Source organism: Zonotrichia leucophrys, chromosome 3 (genome assembly GCF_028769735.1).
Source record: "Zonotrichia leucophrys gambelii isolate GWCS_2022_RI chromosome 3, RI_Zleu_2.0, whole genome shotgun sequence".
Taxonomy (NCBI): domain Eukaryota; kingdom Metazoa; phylum Chordata; class Aves; order Passeriformes; family Passerellidae; genus Zonotrichia; species Zonotrichia leucophrys.
The window spans coordinates 36,234,174-36,257,234 of record NC_088172.1 but is presented as its reverse complement, the minus strand read 5'-3'; the positions used below and the strand labels follow the sequence as shown (position 1 = coordinate 36,257,234).

The window sequence follows — 23,061 nt, the reverse complement described above, 5'->3', positions numbered from 1 at the left end:
TAATTCTATGACTGTGTTCCAAAAACAATACCTGTTCTGACCCTTCCACCCAGGGGGGTCCCACACACCTGCAGGTTGCCATAGCTAAGAGGAAAGCACAGGCACCTTCACATAATTTCTCTCTTTTCATAGTTCTTGTTCACCTGCTACCAGTTTCCCATATTTATCACTGCGAAATCAAGTTGCATATTTGAAAATATATATCAACTGTCTGACATTTAAAAATCTATTTACAGTGCTTTTCTTCCCATTACCTTGTTTATTTTACAACTTTGATTTTATTGAAATGCCATTTCAGAATATTGATTTCACTTGAATTGCAAATAAAAATGGGCTTTCTTGGAGAAAATTAAATATATATTTCATATGCAACAGACAGGAAAATCTCTCTGAGTCACTCTTGCATAGAGAAATAATTGGCCTATTTAAGAGGGTTGTGTAATGTTGTGTAACTCAAGAGACTGAGGGCTAAATGCTGGTGTGCTGGGAAAATTGGGGGTTTTAAACCTGCTTACAGTCCAGCATCATCAGACCCATTTATTCAGTTTGTATTTCCACTTGTCACTGTCCCAATGAGGAAAATCTCTGCAGCAAAACTTGGCATTTGACTCATTCTGTTCTCTACTGCAGCTATCAGCAGCTCTGCAGCTCTCTCTATAAAGCTTTCAGCAAAAGGTGGGTGAGCAGGAATGGGGAAGGTACGTGACATTGGCTCCTTCTGTACATAAACAATTTGCCAGTAACACTTTGTCCATGAGATGTGTGAAAAATGGCACAGCTGACAGGGCTATGCAAACAGAGCAGCTCATGCCAGGGCCAGGTACTCTATTTGCTGCTTAATCTCTCCTTCTAAGCAATATAATTAAACAAAAAAAAAAATTCTCAGAGACTAGCTTTGTCTTTACTGGGAAAATGTATTAATAGAGTTTGGTTGATAGACTTATAAATCAAGTTAAGTAAAGCAACCCCTGAATTTGAGGAGGAAAAAAAAGTGTCATTACAAAGGATGTGCTCGTCATAGGGCTGTGAAGAGCCACTAGAGATTGATCCACCTTTCTACCAGAGGGAACTCCTAAAATCCTCTGTGATGTGGTCCAAGTGCCTTCCCACCCTAAATGGAGGCTTATTAGGAGCTAGACCTTGCATATCAATCCTTGCCCTACCACAGGGGAGAGTGTCCATGCATTCAAAGGACAGACCTTTGCGAGCCCTTCATATACTGAGCATTCCCAGGCAGATTTTTCCTTAGGAAAAAAAACAAACATCCAGGAGAACTGTTACAGAAAGAATCCGACCTTGGAAACCTAAAGGGAAGAATTTCAGACTCAGGAGAGTCTTCTACATGAAAGAAAATGGGACAATTGGAAATGCAGAAGCAACCCAAACTTGCCACAAAGGGGTCTCTGCAACTTGCTGCAAAGCTGACAGATATCTGCATTCCCTTGTGCTCCTCTTGTGCTTAACAACAAAATAAATCAATAGCTGTAGTTATCTGTGTTCCTGAAAGAACAGCCACATCATGTGGCAAGTCCCCCAAGGTGTCAGGACTGAAACTGGGCCCCAGAGAGCTCAAAAGGGCACAACTTCACCCCTCAGGCTGAAGAACCAGCAGTCCCTTTCCATCCCACAAGCAAAGCTGTTCCGTGGGGTGCCAGGCTGTGGTGACAGAATGGCTTCGGGGAGCCAACCTGCTCCCAGGCAGCTCAGCAGAGCTCCACTCACAGCTGCAGGGGAGGCTCTCAGGGCTGGGATGGCATGTGCTAGGATAGCATAGCCCTGCAGGACCTCATGGATTTACATCTGGATCCTACAGCAGGTGGGCTGGAGCCTCCAGCCAAATCTCCAGCTCAATGTCTTATTAATGCAAATCCTTACATAACCCTCCTAACTCATTGTGGCAGGTGCCATTTGCTGCTCACAAGAGAGGCAACAGAAGCTTCTGGGTAGGAGGGTCCCCTAGATACAAAACTTGGTGGTAATGAGTGCTGTCTGACTGTTTCAAAAGAATATATATTACCAATGAGCCAAACACCAAGATGAGAAAAATTCTGAAAATTTTGATGCAGTTATTAATCATAGGATCATTTGGGTTGGAAAAGACCCCTAAGATCATCAAGTCCAACCATTAACCCAGCATGGCTATGCCTACAATTAAATCAGTCCCAAAGTGACACATCTATACATTTTTGAACACTTCCAGGGAGTGACTCCATCACTTCCCTAGGCAGTCTGCTCCAATGTCTGACCTCACTTTGTCCCTCATATTCAACCTAAACCTTATCTGGTGCAACCTGAGGCCATTTCCTTGTTTCCTGGGAGAAGAGACTGACTCTTACCTGTCTAAAACCTCCTTTCAGGCAGGTAAAGTCACCACTTGACTTACCAACAGCTACCCAAAAGACATGCAAGACAATTTCCCTTTTACATTTCCTATAGTAAACAATGTCCAATAGCCAAAGTTGCCTTTGAAGTGACAGACAGGATGTGCACATGAATCTCAATGTATACAACAGGAGGATGAGGGAACAGGTAGCCTACACTGCAGATACTTGCTTTGACAATGCTGTCATTGCACTGCTTGCACTGCCTCCTAATCCATCTGCAGGAAACCTTCAAATACAAAAAGTTATTAAATCCAGAAACAATAAATTATCTCCAAGGGAAAGGGAGAAGAAGCAGCTCCTTTAATCTCCCAATAAAGAAGCAAAGGAAATTGCATCATCCCCAGATGGGAGAGCAGTGTGGCTGGCCAGGCAGACAGAGGGATCACTACGTTGGCATCAGTGACACTGCTTGCACAGACACAGACAGACAGACAGCTCTAGAGGAGAGGGATGGAGGGAAGGCCTAGACTCAGCTCCCTCCTGGCCGTCTAAGATCCTTGATACAATCTTTGCATCTGGTTACCCTTTCTCGTATAGAGCAGATCAATTCCCCAGCCCTAATGCATGTGGGGAGTGAACTTTGCTACTCAGACACATTTCTGGTGCGGTTCTCAAACAATGTGGGAAATACAAGTTGTAGTTCTTTTTGGGCAAGTGTAAAACCCACCAACTACAAAGTGAAACCGAGCTGAAAAACTACACTTGTCTTAATTTTCAGAGGAATGTAAAAAGAAATGAGAAACAGATTTTGACTGAGGTTTGCTTTTTTTTAGCACAATTTTTTTAGGGGTTTTTTTTTTCTGATCCATTATCTCATCGGTAGCAACACAGCTTATTTTCTGGCCTCCTTCCACAAGTTCTCTGGGTCAGATAGAGGTATTTGTTTTAAAGTAATAAATATGGTTGTTAACCAAAAAGAGGCAGATGTTTATCCCCAGAATGTTCCCTGCACGTTCTCAACCCCCTTTAACTGAGATTATTTCTTGTCTAAATTAAGTGCATTTAAAAACTTGTCTAAAGCAACTACTCCAGAGGCCAAAAATTACTGTTCCTTAGTGAGAATGATATCTTGTGGACTTCATTCCTTCTGGTCATGCCCCTCACTGTTTACACCTCCCCATATGAGAGTAAACATTGACAAATTAGAGAAGCACCATTTCAGACTTGGTCTCAGAATCACAGAATGAGTCGGGCTGGAAGGGACCACAGTGATTCATCTGGTCCAACTCCCTGCTCAAGCAGGGTCAACCCAGAGCTCAGGACACAGGATTGTGTCCAGATGGGTCTGGAACACCTCCAGTGAGGGAGACTTCACACCCTCTCTGGGCTCTTGTTCCAACGCTTGGTTACTGCACAGAAAAGTTCTTCCTCACATTCAGGTGGAACTTCCTGGGCATCAGCTTCTGCTTCTTGTCCTATTGCTTGTCACCACCAAGCAGAGCTTGGCTCCATCCTCTGACACTCTCCTTTCATACACTTATATGCACTTATAAGTCTTTCCTTCTAAGTGCCAGGAAAGAGGTTTTCCTATGGCTCAGCCCCTCTGAAGACTTAATGTATGGAGATCCTTACACCATTAGCCTTGACCCAGTTGTAGTGACTGTCCAAAAAAACAAAAAAGGAAAGAAAAAGAGCAGAAATCTAGAAGTCAGATTCACAGCTGACTAAGTGAAGGCAGATTAATCTGCCATTGCCTGAGACCAAGCTCACGGCCAGTTACTACAGAGCCACTGAAAAGCAGCAACTACTGCTTGTCTGAGCCCTTCAAAGCCCTGATATTCCATCTGCTTATGCTCCATCAGTCATCCAAACTGAGCTTTGTGCTCACTAGGGACCATCCTACAGCTCTGACAGCTGAGGCATTGCTGCTCACTCATACAAGATCCAGTTTAAGGTTGCAGCTCCTCATCTTGCCTAAACTGGACATTCCCAAGGATCTGATGGAAAGCTGGGTGCAAGATGAAAGCTGAAAGCTGATGATATCTAACCCCAGAGGAGCAGAATAGACACCAAAAGCACTGACAGGGAGCTCCAGATTTCAGCAGAGTCTTCAGCACCTACCTATCAGCCTGAGTGACTCAACCAGGAAGAAGTTGACTCAGAGAACCACAGAAGGGGCAAAAACATTTTAATATAGAGGCAGGCACATTTTTCAGCTAAAAGAAAAACCTCCCCCTCCATTGGGATTTGCCTTGGTAAACACAACTCAACCAAATTGCCCAGCCAGCCCCTCACCCCACATCCAGCCAACACTCAGAGCCAGTCCCCTCTGCTCGTTTCTGCAGGACGCTCTGCAGCTCCCCTCCTCTGAAGTTTGCTTACATTACTGCCTCCCTTTGCTGACATTGGCAGCTTTCTCAAGCCTTTGCATAACTATTTTTTCTTGGATATACTTAATTTATCTTATTTTTATCCCATCTGTGAGAAAAAGCGGCTGCAGTTCAAACCGATCTGCTCTGGCAGCGCCGCCTGCCCTGCAGATCCCATGGCCCCCTCACCAGGCTGCTGCAATGATTTCTGCTTATCTGGTGCTCTGGTGCTGCTCTTGGGCACTCACCCATGTCCTGTCCCAAATGCACCAGGAATGTGCACGTCCTCCTCAAGGCCTCTTTCAAGGTGAATTAACCAAGCCTCATGCATGCAATATTGCTGAGCGTGGACTTTCAGACTTTTTTTTCCATAGAAAGTTTTAAATGGGTTTAGACTGCAAATTTTCCTGAGGGATCTCACGTGTTCTGCATACACAGGTCCTGCAAATGAAGTTGGATGGACTCCCTGGGAGAATCTACTACAGCTCAGGGGGCTCCCAGCAAAGATACAGGGACTACTAATGTCACATGTGCTGGCTTCAGAGGGAAACAGGGCCAAGGGGAGAGACAGTAACAGCTTTACCCAGGTCAGCTGCTGGCAGTGGTGGAAATACCACTGCCAAGGATGGTACCACTTGAAAAGTAGAGGTGGTTGTGGTTGCCATGGGATTTAAGCCAAGGTAAGTCTGTGGCTGCTGTTATCCAGGAAGATGGGCTGGATGGTCTCACTAGTCCTTTTTGACCTTTTACTGAGGTACCTAAACAGCTGGGTTGGCCTACTTTGTGAGACGGTGTCCAGAAGGATGTGAGATGTACTTTGTGATATGGTAGCCAGTGATGGGTGCTACACCCTGGACCTTGCTGGCTTGCCAAATACTGAAAAATTCTCCAGGATGCAAGGAATCATACAACCATTTAAGCTGGAAGAGACCTCCAAGATCATGAAGTCCAGCCATTAACCCAGCCCTGCCAAGCCCACCACTAAACCATATCCCTCAGAGCCACATCTACATGTCTGTTAAATCTCTCCAGGGATGGTCACCCCACCACTGCCCTGGCCAGCCTGATCCAATGATTGACAACTCTCTCTTTGAAGAAATTCTTCCTCATATCCAATCTAAACTGCCCTTTGTGCAACTCAATGTCTTTTCCCCTTGTCGTCTCACTTGTTTCTGGGGAGAAGAGATCAACCCCCACATGGCTCCTGTCAGGGAGTTGTAGAGAGCCAAGAAAATGAGGCCGTTTCTCTCCTTCTGCCACCCAAGGTAGCACTTCATTGGTACTAAGCCTATGGTTTGGAATCATGAGCAATATGTTATTGTCACAATGAGATCTGCAAAACCACTTCAAGCAACTGTTTGTAAATCCGTTTGGGTTTCTAGGTCCAAACATTTGTAAATCCATTCCCACCAGCTGGGAATACATGGCTTAGTGACTATCTGAAAAATCTCCAGTTATACAGGAAGACATAAAGACACCATCCTTTTTTAAATCAATATTTTTAATCACAATTTACTGAAGTAAATGAGCAAAACAAAGATTGTTATAAAAGAACCTACCTAAGTACTTAACTCTCTCTTCCATTGTGCCCACTTCTGAATAAAGGGGCAGGACACAAAATGGTCTTTTTATTAACAAGGACCGACAGGTCAAATTATACTCTTCTATCACTTCACCATCTTATTTTAAAAAATCCATATCCCACCTTACACAACATTAGAAAATTATTTTTATTTATACATAATTTGGTAAACTTTGACAATTTACCTCTTTATTTTTGTTTCCCCCCTTTTCTTCACTAGCTCACTGGCCAGCATAGAAATGTACAGGGATGAGTCTTCTTTATTTGTTTGCAGAATGCCTCAGACTTAGGGATTAATTAATTCAAAAGAACAGAGTACGTGGAGTTCTTGGGGAGAGGGATGTAATTACTGCATTTGAAGTTCTCCAGGAAGAATGTCAAAGTGGCAATTTTTTGGAGTTAATGTCTTTTCCTGCTGCTCATTCTGGCTGGAGGCATCCTCCTGTCTTTCCAGACTAGGATCCATCTATTCCTTACTGAAACGCAGGAGATGCCTCCTGTGAGATTGGGTGGGTAAGAAGCTGTGGCCCACAGGTGAAGGAGGGAAACACAAAAGAACCTGGAATGTTCATTTTCCTAAGGATTTCACTTAATCAAATCATCATCAAACTGCAAGCCATTTCTAAACCACTAATTACTCACTGCCTGGAAACTATTTTGAACAAATGTAAATGTACAAAATTTGGTTGATGATAGCCTTGAAATGTAGATCCTGGGAGGCCTGTGAACTTTAACAACTGTGGAGAAACAAAACCAGAGTTTCTTTTCATAACTTTGATCCTGTTCTAGGGGCAATACACAGGCACAATAACGGATCTTTCCTTCCTCTCTCTTTTCTTGCCAAGGATGTTCTTTGGAAACAGCACTGGAGCTGCTCCATACCATTTATCCTCCAGAATGTATCAGATGTTGTTTAAATAAACGCATGCTAGAACTTTTCTACAGTGCCTCCTGGTAAACTGCAGCCATGAAGAGCCTACATTCAGACTGAAGGAGCCAAAAGAAGCTGAATTGAAGTCAAACAGAACAATTCCATCTCATCCTACAAAACCAGACTCTGCATGATGATGTAACAGATTAAACACTTAGAAGAACTAATGACGGATCACAGGTGTTACCCCACAAACACTGCAGCCTCCTTCAGCACTTACTCCTTCTCCTTCTCCTTTGAGCCTCACAGGAACGACTTGTCACTAACTGGGTATTGCACCACAGCAGTGCCACAGCTGAATCAACGAGCCAGGCATGGACCAAGGGGAAACAACCCCTCAGACACCCTCGAGTAGTCCATGGCCCAGTGGAAACAGAAAGGTAGAACTAATTCCCTTAAAAGCTATGGAGATTTTATTTTAAGTTTTCCCATTCTGAGTTTTTAATCTGAATGTCCTTATGGCCCTCTGCAGATTGAAATAATCCGGTTGTTTTCTGTAGACCAAAGCTCAAACCCTTGTGGAGGTTCACATTTTCCAGTTAGCCATTTATTCCCTACAGTCTCCATCACAAAATTTCTCCTCAAAAGCAAGACCCAAAGCTCAGGAGTTCAATGAAAGAGAGGATGAAAGCACTGATGCAGCTCCTCAGCTGCCTACCTTGTGACCAGGTCTTGAAATTATAACTGCCCAGAAATAAAGTTTATGCAGATTCAGAAGATAAGCAGGACAAAACCATAACACAGGCAAGATGCATCCATTTATCAGTAAAGCAAAAACAAATACAGATGGAACCACAGATTTTTCTTCCTGAGCTTCTGTTTGGAATCTGCTTTTTCTTCCAGGGTCAACAAAACCTCCAGTTTCAAACTTTTGCATATATGCTTTAAGAACTAGCATGCTGTGAGGTCTCACTGCAGACAGTACGTGTTTTCTCAAGCAACATATGAAACAAAAAGTCATGGGGGTTTTTCCACCCTTTCCTCCTTATTAACACTAGCAATCACATGGAGATTTTCAGTTCTCCACGTACCACAAGCAAGAAGGAATGAAACCTCTGACAGATGGCTTTGAGGTAGCACCCCCACTTTGCAATTGGATAAGATGACCTTTCTCATGTCACAGATGTTGGACTGGGGGAGGTCACAGGCTTCCTTGCTCTTCCATCTGCACTTGGGCTCCTCCTCAGGTCCATAGTGGCTCTGTGTGGCACATTGGGTACCAAGAAGCCACTGAGACAGGAATATAATTTAGGGTGCTTGTGTCAAGCTGTGCTTTTTTGAAATAACTCTAGGCTGTCCAGGAGACATGAAAAGTCAACATAGGAGGTTTCGTGTCCGCTTCATGAGCTTGCTTCTCTTTAGTAGGTGGTTTTCCTCATATCTTTGCCTGCATTCCTGTATTTCACAAAAAATACCTTCCTTCCTCCCTAGGTCAAGTTTTCTTTTGCTGGTTGCTGTAGGCTTTCACTTCATCTCTGAGCTGATTCACACTATGTGATCTCTGCCATGAGGGGAAAGCATCAAAGGTCAAGAAAGCTCTAGTGGTCTTTATGTAGCAGTGAGTTCTGCAGTAATGAACATTTCAGGTTCCAGAACTTTACCATCTATGCTGTTAAACACATCTCTCACAAGGTTTGTGCTTGAGTATTAGAACTGCTGCTGAAGGAATTGGTCGAATTTGCCAGTCCCTGAAGTATTCAGAAAGGGTGTAGATGTGGCACTAAGGGGCATGGATAAGTGGTGAACACAGTGGTGTTGGGTTAATGGTTGGACTCAATCAAACTAGAGGTCTTTTCCAGCCCTGTGTTTCCATGATTCTGTGATTTTAGTCCAAGCCACCAGATAAGGCTCGGGAACCTGCATATGCCAAGTGCATGAACCGCTGGAGCCCTCAATGTCTTCAGGCACAAGTTCTTCAACCTTCCTAAAATTTTCCTCCCACATCCATTGTGGCCACCAGGCATCAGCACTTTGTCCTAAGCACCGGTCTCAGAGGGTGAGACAATAATTTAGTTATTCATCTCCCCACTAAAGTTTGCAACACATACTCACTTCAGAGTTGGGAACCCATTTGTCGGATTCTGGAGTCAATATCCTTTACACTTGGTTTAAGGACATTTTATATACTCAAGACGGGGTGAAAGCAGCTTAATGTACCTGAAAATTGGTTCCACAAAATCTCCACCTATCCTGTAATAGCTATTGTCACACAAAATGGGAACAGCAAATGTTTCAGAGAACAAACCATACCGGTTCAGGGCAAATGGGTACAGAGACTTTATCATTGTTGCAGTGCCAGGAAAATGAACAAATTTGCCCCCTGGGTTGAAGCTAAAGAACAAAATTCTTGAGCCCTGCCTAAAATCACATGGGTCTGTTTGGCTCGTCTGATGTTGTTCCATGGTGATTCACAAGCATTGCTCTGCCTTGCTGTGTGATGCTTGGCAGCCAGCTGCACAGTCAGAGCTGTGCAGAGAGCAAACAAGGGCCCTGGTGCATACTTTTTTTCTTGCAAGAAGGCCTCTGCCTCAGAGACAACTCTAGAAAACTACAGGCAAGATCTGGACAGAATCAGCAAGTATTGAGTGTTGTTGGAAAATAAAGCCAGATTGCACAGACTGATAGCCATGTGATCCCCTTCTAACATGCATCATTTCTCTTAGTAACAACAGGCAGTGCCTCACACGCTGCTTTGCAAATAATGATTAAGGTCAAGAATACTTCCCCAGATTGTAGCCTGCCCTTTGCACCTGCAAAACCTGAGTTATGGAAAGTTGACTTGAGGCCACATTTAATAAAAGCCTTACCTGCATGTCACAATAGGGAATCTGCATCCATCCCACCTAGCAGCATGACCTGGACCACCTATTTTAAGCATTAAGACATTCAGCAGAGTCAGAAGGAGTCAGGAGCACTGGATTTCTGAGGGGTGACTCAGAACCTGTATTGTACGTGTAGGGTCCAAGGAGACAGGGGGCCTGGGAAGGGCAAATGTGTGTTCTCTTGAGTGCCCAGTGAGGAGCTGCTGAGAGCCAGACAGCTGAAAACACCAGGGATGTATCTGAACAGGCAGCTGCCTCCTGGCTTGCTCCTCTCAGAAGTTGGCTGACATGGCACAGAAGCATTTCCTAAATATCAGCTGGAATTTCTCACAAGTGGTGCATGAGATATTCACCACCCAGCCCAGCACCCTCCTGAATGACAGATGATGCAGAGCCATGCAGGGAAACACAGACTGAGGCTGGAGGTTGACTAAAATATGGCCAAGGTGTACTTCTGTCTCTCTGGGAAGGGTTTGTGCTGCAGTGATGCTGTCCTTCCATGAAACTCGTGTTTTGAAGCAGTTTGTCAGGAGGCATTAGCATGCCTGGCAGGTTTGCCTAGCTTGGGCTTCTTCAAATAAGGAAATGAAGGGAACGAAGGGAATTCCCAATTTTGCATGTTTAAACAGCAAGACTGAAAGCTATTTAGGATCCTGCTGACCATATCTCAGATCTTGCAGGCTCAGTGCTGTTCAAGCCTCCTTAGCAGGCTGAAGAGCACCCTTCTGACTACTGAATTGCAGCAGAGGAAGAAAACACTTACAGAGCTCTCCAAGAAAAAAAAGGGAGGCCTTCAAGAAAAAAGAAAGGACTGACCTCTGACAGTTGATCACACTCTGCTTCCACCTCCTTGTGGGACAGAGGTAAGGGATCTTCCCTACACTTTGGGCACATCTTTACCCCTTCATTCCTGTGCACACCGGGCACCACACACTGCTGTGACATTCATGCCTCCCAGGAGAGCTTTTTGTACTTGCTCTGCCATCCAAATCCACTAAATACACTTTAATCTAATTGTAACCATTGTATCAAGCAGAGGAAAAGAATTAAGAAACTTCAGCTTACAATGTGCCAACTATTCTAAAAATCAGATCATTGTGGATAATAAACAGTGAGAACCAACAAAACCAGAGTCAGAGGAATTGGAGTCTTTTATGGTCACTGATGTAGTAAATCAGCACTGCAGTTTAACACAGACAAATGTAGTGTAAAGTAATATATCTGAGGGGAAGGACTGGACTTGAAAGCACATATTTAAATGTGACATTCATGCAGTACCGTAGCCAGGAAAATGAGGCTGATTTCATTAAAGAAAAATAAATCTCTGAAGACTATACAGTCCATGGATACATTAATAAAAAAGAAGGGGAAAAAAAAAGTAGTCCAAGCATAGTTTAGGCTATGTCAGAGGAGAATCACAGTGACTAGTAAAATAAAAGGAGCACAAGACAGATTTTATTAAGTTAGTGAAAAAAGCCTGGATGGGAAACTCCAAAAGACTGCCTTACAAGTAGTGTGAAAAGTACCAGTGAGGATTATAGGTCAGATTCAGCTGCTGTCTCCATCCTTAGCACTGGATTTGAAGAAAACTCAAATTTAGTTAGTAAGTTCCTAGGATATATTTATATTTAAGATAGCACCTGCATATTTAAATTATGGCAACTTCAGATGTTCTCAGCTTGTCACTGCACCAGCCTCTATGGAAACAACCCCAACTCCAAGGACAGGCAAATAAAAGAGAGCAGAGAATAGCAGCCTTTCTATTGCCAATGGTCAGTGAAGGAGGAGAACGCTGAATTATCGTGCTCACAAAGGAAATCAGAGGCCAGATCTGTGTTCTTTTCATAACCACCGAACACCACTGAGAACTCTCCCAGGTGCAGGTACACAGACATATTCACTCCAGTGAAAACCAGCCCCTGCTGGTGTGGCAGGGGACAGACTGCCCCGTGCTCCTAATGTTAAAAGCTAAACTAACTCTGGCCAAGGACACTGGAGGGAAAGTCCTTGTTTTTAGGAAAGCTGTGGTTCTGCATGGGTGCAGATGGCCTGTGATGCACTCAGAGACCCAGTGAACTTCTGGAAACTTCCTTCAGGAAGATGAGGTCCAAACAGCTTGAGCTGTGATTTCCACCAGTGGCTCTGTGGAAATCGGGTATCTCAGAGTGAGGACCACAACGCTGACCTTCCTCAGAAGCCAGATTTATTCTCAGCAGAGAAAGAAAACCTGTCACCGTTGCCAGATTAAGCTGATCAAGAACTAACAAGAACTGGAGGAGCAACAGGAGTGGCCTCCTCCACTCTGCCTCCAGAGAAAAATCTGGCTTTTATTACAAAATTCCAGCCTGGAGCTTCCTCCCACAGGATAGACCAAGGAGGCCCAGACTTGTATGAATTAACCAAAAATAACACTTCCAGGGAGGGAGAGGATGATTGAGGGAATTGCTGATGGGATACAGAGGCCTCTCACCTCCTTCTCACCAGTTCAAGTCCAGAAGTCAGGAGGAAGGAGAAAAAGCCTCTGACTTTGAGAAGTTTGCTGCCTTTAGCTGATTTACTGGGAAGCAAGTGACTGCCACAACCACCATCATGTCAGGTAGCCCCAAGCCAGTGAACAGAACAGCAAAAACTGTCCTTCCCATCTCCACAATAATCCATTTTAAAGAGCTGTGGGTTGCATGTGGCAAGGCTCAGATTGACAGTGAGCTCCAGGCTCCACCAGCAAATATGTTTAAAAATAGTCAAAGCAAACAGGATTCTGTTTGGGGAGGGAAGGAGTCAGACACCTTTTTGGCTGTGTTTGGCCAGCAGCAGGGATATGGTCTGGTTAATCCTGACCATCTCCACTACACATCCTCATTGCTATGGCAATGTCCCATAAACAGAGCAGGGATCAGCAGCTCCCTGGAGCAAGGAGGCAGCACTGTCCTCAGGTAGTGGCACTGCATTAGAAGAAGGAAAACAAGAAATTTGTGCAGGCGAGCTGAAGACTCACTAGAGCGTGTAAATGTTACCTAAATTTGTGCATCAGCATTTAAATACCACGAGAGCTGGAGCTGCAGCTGAGCAAGAGCAAAGCAGAGGAACACAGTGTGTCTGATTCAGCCTGGGGAGATGGGGAAGCACAGGGAGCTTGGAAGGGCCAAGGCTACCCCAAATGCTGCTGCTGTACCCTAGGAGAAGCTGAGAGAAACTGAAGCAGATGGCAGCCAACATGCTGGTAAGCAGCACAGAATCCTCAGAGCAACCTCGGGCAGGACAGGGAGCACCACACCAAGCTCAAGCACTGAAGCAGGAAAAAGCAGCTCAGAGAAAAGGACCACCAGCACCACAAGAAGCCACCAGTGATGAGAGATCTCTCCTGGGGGTCTCAGTGGCTATCATGGGTTTGTGGAGCTGCAGAGGGGTCTGGCTCAGGGACGAGAAGTCGCACAGACCTGATGTTAAAAGCAGGACTTGTTTGCCCTGCCCTTGCGCAAGATGAGAAAGGGGGAAGGGAAGCACATACCCATCCCACCTTCTTGCAGAGTCTTCACACCCTGCGGCCTCTTCGAACACTGGCTCCCCCCCTGCAGTGGAGTGGCTGTCGAGAGAGGCTTTACTCAAGGTAGTACTTTGGTGAGGTAATCTAAGACAACAGGATTAAACTGAAAGAGACAATTTATGTTGTGCAACAGGAAATATTTCCAGACAGTAAAGTCTGTTGGGCTCCAGAGCACTTTCCCAAGGTAAGCAGCAGAACTGGAATGGCCATCCCCTGGCTCATCTGTCAAGGCTACACGAGCACTGTGTGGTGTGGAGAGCACGCTCACACAAGGAGAGAGACAGGACAGGGACCCTGGGTTTGCTGCTGTTACAGCATTCTGTGTAAAAATAGGGACCCATCTTTTGCTCATGCACAGAACAAATTTCTATTGACAGAAGAAAAAACTGAGATGTAGGGCAAGTAAGAAAAAAAAAAAAAGTCAGAAAAGTCTTGGTGGTACTTTAGACCCTTCAGTTCCCATCATGATCTCACCTTGAGTGGGTTTCTCTTGTTTTGCTTTCTCCTTTGCAAGTGTCAGAAAAATATTAAGGGACTAATATTACGGGACTGATTTTTACCTGCCCTCCACTGCTGTAAATCAAGAATAACATCACTGGAATCAGCAGGGTGATCTCAGCTTAAAATGAAGAGGATTAACATTTAAATACAAAAAAATTAAGGATGAAATTATGTTCACCTCCCTGGCACATAGGTAAAAGTTTTGGGATAGTTTAGAAACGCACTCCCAAAAACTGCACTGGAGACAGAGGTTCATCTCTCAACAGATGGGTGGATATATGGTTGGTTTTCCAAAGGCCTGGAGGTCATATCCCCCCTTCAAGCACCCAAAACAGCCCCTGAAGCTCAATCAGGCCCCCAGTCACCTTACACAGGCAATGATTCCATTCACCTCAGAGCTGACTTGCTTGTTGAACCCCTGTGAAAATGCCAGTCTGTCACCCCGCTTCCTTTCACATCCAGAATACAGAGCACAGCTCCAGGTAAATGCTGTTTCTTGGGCTCCTGGGAGGTGCTGAGAGCAGCTCCTGCTACAGTTTCTCTCCTCTCCTCCCTCTGTTACATGAGCTCATTACTCAATTTTGGCTATGTGTGTCTCTGCTAGTAAACTAACCCCTGCCAGAGCCCATTCTTCAGCCCTGAAGCCAATTGGCACAGCCTGACGCCTACATATTATTAAACTCTCTTACACTCTGAAACAAGGTGACTACATCCAAACTGCCTTTGCAGTGTCCTGGCCCTTCCTGAACTCCAGCAACACCCAGAAGTTGTCTCAGATCAAGCCCTGTGTGGTAGCACAGATCCTCAAGACCACCTCACTAGTACATGTATAAGCCTGTTGTGAGAATAGAGTGAATACTTTTTGTTAAATCCCCCAGTAGCACAACACTCAGAAAGAGTCTGGGAGATTGGAAGACCCAAAAAAGGATTTCCTACTCAACTCAACTCAAAAAAAAAAAAAAAATAAAAATAAAAATAAAAAAGTGCCTTTCATGGAAGAGCTGTGAAAGAAACTTTGAGCTTTTACCTAGAAACTGGCTCCAGGCAAAGCTGTCAGTAAATGTCTCCTGGGTCCGCTATTGCTTACGGCAGCAAGACAAGGGGTGCCAAGGCTGGACAGGGGGCTTGAACTTTCCCCAGCCATGGGAGGAGATGTGCCTTGGCTGGGGCAATGGAGAGTGACTGAAGTGCTCAGAGCGAGCCCAAAGCCCATTTCCTACATACCCATCTTGTACCTTTTTCCACCACTTCTTCATTAGGGAAGGAGGGACAGAGAGAACTCTACTGCCAAACCAGCATAAAATGAGAGGGATCTGAGAGAGCAACATGAATCAAGCAGTGACTGGGAGGTAAACACACTGTACACAACGTCTGGGGATCATTTCTCCTGGGGCCAACTCCAAGGCTTTTATTGCCCCACTTACAATTAGCTGGTAAATATTGTACATATGATTGACCTTTCTAAATGCTGCTGGGTAGCTGGAGGTGTTGGGAGCTGATCCTGCCTGTGAGGACCCAGGGTTGTGCAGCACCGACTCTATCTGCCGGTGTGCAATGCTCTGCAAGCGCTTTTCTCCCTCTCTTACTGACACATTGAGATTTACTGCCCTGTGTCAGTGAGTTCAAGAAAACCTTTTAACTCTGGAAGCTCCGGGAACCGGCTCCAGCACATGCTTCGGGATTTATCCGTCACTTTGTTATGCCTTGTTTGTCCAAGAAACAGTCAAGACTGAACGAGTCAGGAATGACAGAAATAGTACATGAAGTCACAGTTGTTCCACTTTAAAGCACAAGCATTTGTGTAGTTTTCCTACCAAATATACGTGTGTTCAGCGAGCAAATAAGGCAATGGCAGAGGAAAGGCAACACAAGCAAGATTTTACAGATGCCAGTTGAGTCGTGCCCGCTCCTGCAAGCGAGGGTAACACAGATTTCCACATGTATCGGCTTTTTCTGCTCAGAAAAGCAATCCCCGGGACTGGACACACTCACAAACCCCGTGAACGCTGCCGCAAGCCAGCCCTGGGAAAAACCTGTGAGCACTAAACTGAAGCTGAAAGACAAACACGTAAGAGAAAAGGCTGAGCAGCCCCTGCTCTTTGCCTCACCTCCTCTGGCTGCCTGCCCGGCTTCTGAACATCCCCGTGCCGCTCTCCCGCTCTGTTCAACAGCTTTTTTTCCGTCACTCACATCAAGCCACCAGCACAACAGCACTGATGCCAGCCCTCACAGCTGACCTGTCCGACGGAGTGAGACGCACGGGGCTCCTGTCCCTTCCCTGTCCCCTCCCCGTCCCCCCGCAGCCCCTCGCCCACCCAAACACCCAGCACCGGCATTCCCGGCCCCTCGCTGCCCATCTCCTGCACGGACAGCAGGAGCGGGCGAAGTTTGCGGGAGAAGGATGGGTTTGCTCTCACCGCCTCCGGTTCCCAGCAGCCTGGGACGCACCGCGGGCTGCGTGGAGAGAAGAAAGTTGTTCCAGCGTTTGGCTTCTCGGCGCTCCTGGCAGCGGGCTGGGAGCTGAGCCCGTGGGGACAGCAGGAGCAGGAATGCGGCTTGACAGGCGGGAGCGTGAGGTGTGCCCAGCGCTGTCACATCCTCCCCAAAAGCCGCCGGCCGGGAGGGAGGGAGGGAGGGAGGGAAGGAGGGAGGGCGGACGCCCTGCGCGTCTGCGGGAGGGCTGGAGCGCGGAGCGAGTGTCGGGGAGGGCAGCAACAGGAAATGACACAGAAACTTCACCAGGCTCCAATCCAAACTTGGCCCCTGACATGAAAGAGAGGGGAGGCAACTGGGGGCGGCTGGGGGGGAAGAGAAATTTTTCGCCCTCGTTAACCAGCGTAAAAATCTGCTGACTGGGAAAAAAAATCACTGTGACAAGTTTTATTAAAGCAAGGAATGAAGGGGGTAGGGGCGGGATTCCCATCAGAGTTTATTTACTTGAGCAGGAGTGGTGCGATGATGTTAGACACTAAGAGCGAAATGCCATTTTCAGCATTTTCCTGGCTTTTCCAAGCTCTCGGATGCTCCAGCGTGTGCCGGAGGGCAGTAGGCAGGAGCGAGGTCCCCCCCGCATCCTGAGCGGCAGCTGCTGCCCCAGGAGCCGCTCCGAATGCGGCACTGCCCGCAGCTCCCGGGGCAGGGGACGAGCCGGGCTCCCGGGGCTGTGCCCAGCCCGGAGAGGAGCACACGGCCGGGGACAGGACAAGGGACAGCCCCGGCACCCGCGAGAAGCGCCAGTGGCACGACTCACAGAGGCAGAGAATCACACTGAGTCAATTGAGTGTGGTCAAACCTTTGCTTGGATGGATGCAAGAAACTGCCTTTACTGAACAAAGCTGGATGGATACTTCAGAATTATATAAAGTCATTAAGGTTTTATGTCCCATGAGCATATACCTCAAGGTATTTCTTACCTTGGTCTTTGAATTCTGAAGTCACAAGGCTGAAAAAAAGAGTATTAGTAGAAAAAAAAATCACAGAATAATCACTCCAATGTAGTGATTACTAATCAAGATACAGTAAAACTTTGTAATGGAAGGATGTCGCCATGGAATGGAATGTTGTAATGGAGATGTTTCCAAGTCCAACTAACAACATGCTCACCACTAAACCATATCCCCAGCCATGACACCTACACATTTTGGGAACACTTCTGAAGATGGTGACTCCACCATGTCCCTGACCAACCTGTTCCAGTGCTTGATCAGCCTTCCAGTGAAGAAATTTTTCCTGATATCCAAGCCAATGGATTTTCTAGTAGCATTATTCCTAATCTATTTGGATTATTTTCCTAATATCCACTCTAACCTTCCAGCAAGGCAAACCCTCCGAACACCTCTCTACATGGTGCGTGCAAGGGCACAGCAGCTTTTGAACTTGGTTGCAGTTTTTAAAGTATCCTTTAAACTTAAAATGTGTCCTTTTCAGTCAGCCCTGACCTGGCCTGACTCTGGGCTCTCTGCAAATCCCACCTTCCCTTGCAGTAGGCAGCGCCATAAACTCTTTGACAGGAGCCCATGGGACTTTCTAAGGGGTCCCCATCTTCCTGATTTGGTTCCCACACCACTGCTGAAAGGTGGATGAGATGCCCACACAATCAGGTCACTGTAGATTGAACAGAAGGTGAAATGTTGTTTGGAAGAAGTTGTATCACTCCTCATCCTACTGAAAGATGTCTTACCAGATATAGCAAATCACAGAGACAGTTGGAACCCAGGTCTAAGCTCAGATTTAACTCTTTCCTGGAAAGCAAATATAAACATAGCCATTCTGCCTACAAATATGAAAGTGGTGAGAGATTTTTTCCTAAATATTGACCTTCCTCAGGCTAAGGATAGCCTCATTGACACATCTCAATTTACCAATCAGTCTTATAAGAATATAATATTCCCACTAAAACAAGAATATTTAAATATTCCTATTTAATAGGAATGTTTTAAGGCCAGGTGAGATCACTCATTTGATAATTTCCATCACGTGGCCTGATCACCTGCATAGCTGAAGCCACAGAATGGTGTCCCAAAGCAACACCTGAATCATTACAAATTATGGCACATCATGCAAGGACACATCCCCCCCAAATCAGAGCCTTTCAGGGAAGGACAATCCACCCCAGATAAGTTATTTCGGTGGCTATCAACCAGTCAAGAAGAAGGGCTGCCTTTCTGATTTGCATTTGTCTGGCCTCACTCTCCACCTTCAACCCTGGCCATCACTCACCAGTCTCTCCAGGAAGCTGCAGATCAGGCATGGACAGAGAAAGCTGCAGCTCACCAAGGTACAGCCCATCCTCAGTTTGCCCCCAGAACAGCAGGAATATTTCAAGCCTAGGCATAGCTGGGGACCCTCCAATATTTTGGTTTAAAGCAGCCAAGCCATGCAGCTCTGAGTGGAAACTGGAGCCTGCTGCTCCCTCTCCATGCGAGCTCAGCTTTACAAAACCACAGACAAGTCATCCTATAACCTTGTCCTGAATAAATAAAAATAGCTGAGCTTTTTTAGTCTCTCATGGTAAGGCAGATTTATGGACAAGCCACAAACCATGCCTGTCACTTTTTCAAGATCCATTTCCATTGCATTAAAGTTCTTTTTCAAATGTGCCTACCAGACCTGGATGTGGTATTACCTCACCTATACTGTAAATTTTTAGCAGACTTGGACTCCTATCCAGTTGCTCCATCAGATGCATCCCTCTCTTTGCTGTGCCTTTGTGAATGCAGTAGCAACCTAACAAGCTGAACTGGGGATTTATTGTTATAGTATCATTTTACTCCAAACTTCAACCTTAAACACAAAACACTTTCAGATTTGGCATTTATACAGTGTTCAACATATGCTTTGATCCAAACAAGGGCTTTGACCTGCCTAACCCTTGATGTATTTCTTTCACTCCTGTGAATGACTTGAGCACAATCGTCCGGTATCGGTTGTCACTTCCCTAATGAGAGGTTATTTTCAATTAATCAAAGAAATATAAACAGAGCCTTGTATCAAGTTTAAATAAGCTCAGAATAGTTCTGCCCTTGAAACAGATGTCTAAAGCTGTGTTTCCTTTCAGATCAGAGCTAGTGCACTGTCAAGAAGAGATCTTGCAGATCTGTTTGCTCAACAACCTCAAAAAATCAAGTATCAGCTCAAAATCCTGACACAGTCCAGTGTGGCCCATTGAAGTCAGTGAATTGGGCAGCCCATGATGCAGATTAGGCCAAAATCAGATTTGTGAGGTTTTTACAGATTAGAGAGAACAGCAGAAGGGAATTAGATAGCACCACATTATTTCAAGTAAGGCTAGCCCTGGATCAAGCCCAGCACACCATAGGTGCTTCCCCACGGTTCTGATCGTGAAGAGGTCAAATAACAAAATGAGAATAGGAAGAAATTAACTAAACAGGGTCAGGGCTGGTCTTTAGTCCCAGGGCCAGCAGGCACAGCCTCATGTACAGGGGGGCTAAATGCCCTTAACCTCCAAAAAAGAATGGCCCCATGCAGACTTCCTGTTGGGAACAATCCCTGGGTCATGCTACTGGTCAAGCTAAGCCAGAGACTTGGCACCCCACCCTGGAATAAACAGGGACCGTGATAATATTTAACACCATAAAAGTTTTCCAGTGGCAGGGCCCCAGTGCTGTTTAATTAACTTAACCAGTAAATTAAATATAGCTAATTTCAGAATGATAAGTTACCCAAAAGACCCACAAGACTTTTTCTTCATTCTGAAGCCTTGGGTAAATACAGGCTTGCCCTTTGAGTCTCAGACTTTTCCACACAGATTTAAAATTCTTATTTCTTGTATTTAAGACACTGGTTTTTGTCTGTAAGCTCTACAAGGTAAGGAGAACATCTATTCCTAGAGCTTGGTCCTAGCTGGTCATTCAAAAAAAGAGTGTTTTAATCCATGGGGTGGGATGTATCTGCACTGTGCTTAGCCAGCTCAGGGGTAGATCTGAGCTAAATATCTGTAGTGACCCTCTCTAATTAATAGAGACTGGTTCTTGTGGAAGATAATTTGTTTTATCCAAACACAGTTTAACACAGGTGAGATGAATCCCCTCTGGAGCTGACCCTCCTGCACCAGGGATTATTAACCTAGCTAATTATTGCAATCTCTGAACCTAATTTTCTGTGTCTACCAAGGGGGTTAAAAATAAAATATGTGTTTACCTCTCAGAGCAAAACATGGATTATTTCATATCTATAAAATAAATATTATAATAGTGTTGTCATGACTTTTGATGGCAGAAACGAGTCATCTTCTGTAGCCTCTAAAGGAGGTAAACTCTGATTAGGCCATTAAGTTTTCATGCAGTTACCAGTGGAGCCCAAGGTGCTGTGTGGCATTAAAGTACATCTTCTCAGCAGGGATCCACTGTGGATTACAGGGTGTCAAGGGCAGGGGAAAGCCACCATGTATTTTATTAACTGACTGTCCTGAGAGTAATAAGTGACTTTTCAAAGGGAATTCATCTGAAAGAGTTTCTTGTATTTGTTTTTGTTGTACATATACATATATATCATTAAATATCTCTGCACTAGGTGACATTTTCTCTTGCTAAAAATACTCACTATAATCAGTCAGCTTTTCTGAAAGTGTGTTCTGATAATCTGAGCTCATTCACAAATAGCACCTGCAGCAACACCCAGCAGAGGTATGGGAACACATTTGAGAGTATTCACTTGGCAACTCGTTTCCTTGAAAATGAACAGCACATTTCCATTTCTACCTAGGAATAAGAGCAGAGAAGGGAAATAGCTTGTTGCAAATGGATAGGTTTTGCCTGTTTATTTGTGAGGATGTGCAGCATGCAGCTACTGAGATTCTAGCGTGGAACTTATGCATTTGGCTGCTATATAAAGGGAATTTATAAGGGTTTTCTTTCACTAGTTTGTCTTTTTCTTGCTTTTATTTCTTTTTTATTTTTTCAGTCCAAATGGCATCATGGTCTCTGGTGGAAACCACTGGGGCCTGTGGCTGAAGGACCTGCACAACCCTGGATAAGGATAGAGGACGGGAACCAATCATTTTTTATCCTTTTGGCAGATCTATAACTAAAACCACAACATGAACCATGTGCCAAAATACTGGGTTTATTAACTATACTCTCACCTGGGGAAACTATTTCTGTTTGAAAGAGTATCTTAAACTGCTTACAGCAGCAGGCTTAAGGTGAGGTGAATTCAAACAGAAGGAATAATCTTATATAACTTTTTTTTCCTTCAGTACCTTTCATTTCATTCTAGATTGTCTGAATCTCACAAGAAAAAATATAATACATCAGAGATGTATTCTTTTCTGGCTTTTGCAGTTTTCATATGTTAACATTAGATTATCTGCCATTTTATTAAAAAAAATTTGAATAATTTCCATACATATCTGCTCCTCCCCATGCTATTTTTGGCATTTATGAAGTCATCTACATAAACTTCAGGGGCAAATGACCTTTAAAAACTAATGAAGGTCTGTAACATTTATGTAACACAACATCCTATGTATTTTACAAAAGGAGAAAAGCTGGTTTCTTCTTCTCCTCTCCCTGTTCCCCCTACCCTCAAACAGATAGGAATTGTTCCTCTCAAGTCTGTCTCTCTCCAGAAAAATCTGACCTACAAATGGCTTTCTCATAACTCAGCAGACTAGTTTAGTCCTCATATGGATTTATCATTAACCACATAAGCACATGTTGTCCATTTTGCCCAACCTAATGAATGTGCTATAAATAAAACTCTAAAAGCAGGTTTCACCATTCTTATCCAAGCTGTTGCTGCAAGTCCTTGTAACTCCCAAACCCACTTACATTAGAAACATTAATCACATTATTATAATTCAAAGCATCAGCTCTCTACAGCTGAAACTCCCTAGCACTTGACTTTGGCTAGACCTCTAACCTCAACTTATCACTTTCAGGCGTACTCCACATTTTCTGCTCCAATCTGTCACTGATGTAGGAAAGACGTGGGAAGTTGCTTTCAGAAGGTATTTTTAACCTAGGAGTGTCTCATTAAAAAGAGAGCTTAGTATAGAAACTCTGAAACAAAACCTTTCCCACTTCACTAAGCACAGCAACCTGAAAGTACCAGAGGGGTATTTCACCACAACTCGTGTCATTTTAAAAACCAAAGCAATATAAAGAAAAAGGAAGTTCTCATGGAAAAGACACTGTTGAGTGCAATTCCTATCTACCCCACAAATATTTTGTATGATCATAGGATTATCTGTAGAGCTTTGTCTTTTCCATCTAGAATGAAGGAGGCTGAATCAAACCATCTATTATTCTGACTTGCCTGCTCATTCATTAGGAGTGTATTTGTACAGTTTGTGTTGTTTCTACTTATTTCAGCTGACAGCATGGAGATCATATTCCATCTTGACCAAAGGTTTTAAAAGGCAAGAGAAACAAAAGATTAATCTTAGGATATTATTTTTAAGCCTCATGTGCTTTAGTCTGGAAATAGAAAGACAAAGATAAAACTCCCATAAGGACAGCCACAGCT

The 23,061-nt window shown here is 44.6% G+C and overlaps 1 protein-coding gene across 3 annotated transcripts in view; it reads right to left on the bottom strand.

The window, feature by feature from the left end:
• EVA1A (eva-1 homolog A, regulator of programmed cell death) overlaps positions 1 to 23,061 on the bottom strand; it is a 203,926-nt gene that overhangs the window by 49,177 nt on the left and 131,688 nt on the right. Inside the window, exon 1 of one of the 3 annotated variants that reach the window (XM_064706875.1) lies at positions 16,522 to 16,641. The exons of the other annotated variants lie outside the window; for them this stretch is intronic. The gene's annotated coding sequence lies outside the window, so the exon portion shown is untranslated. Of the gene's footprint in view, positions 1 to 16,521; positions 16,642 to 23,061 lie in introns of those variants that run through there. 3 annotated transcript variants of the gene reach the window in all.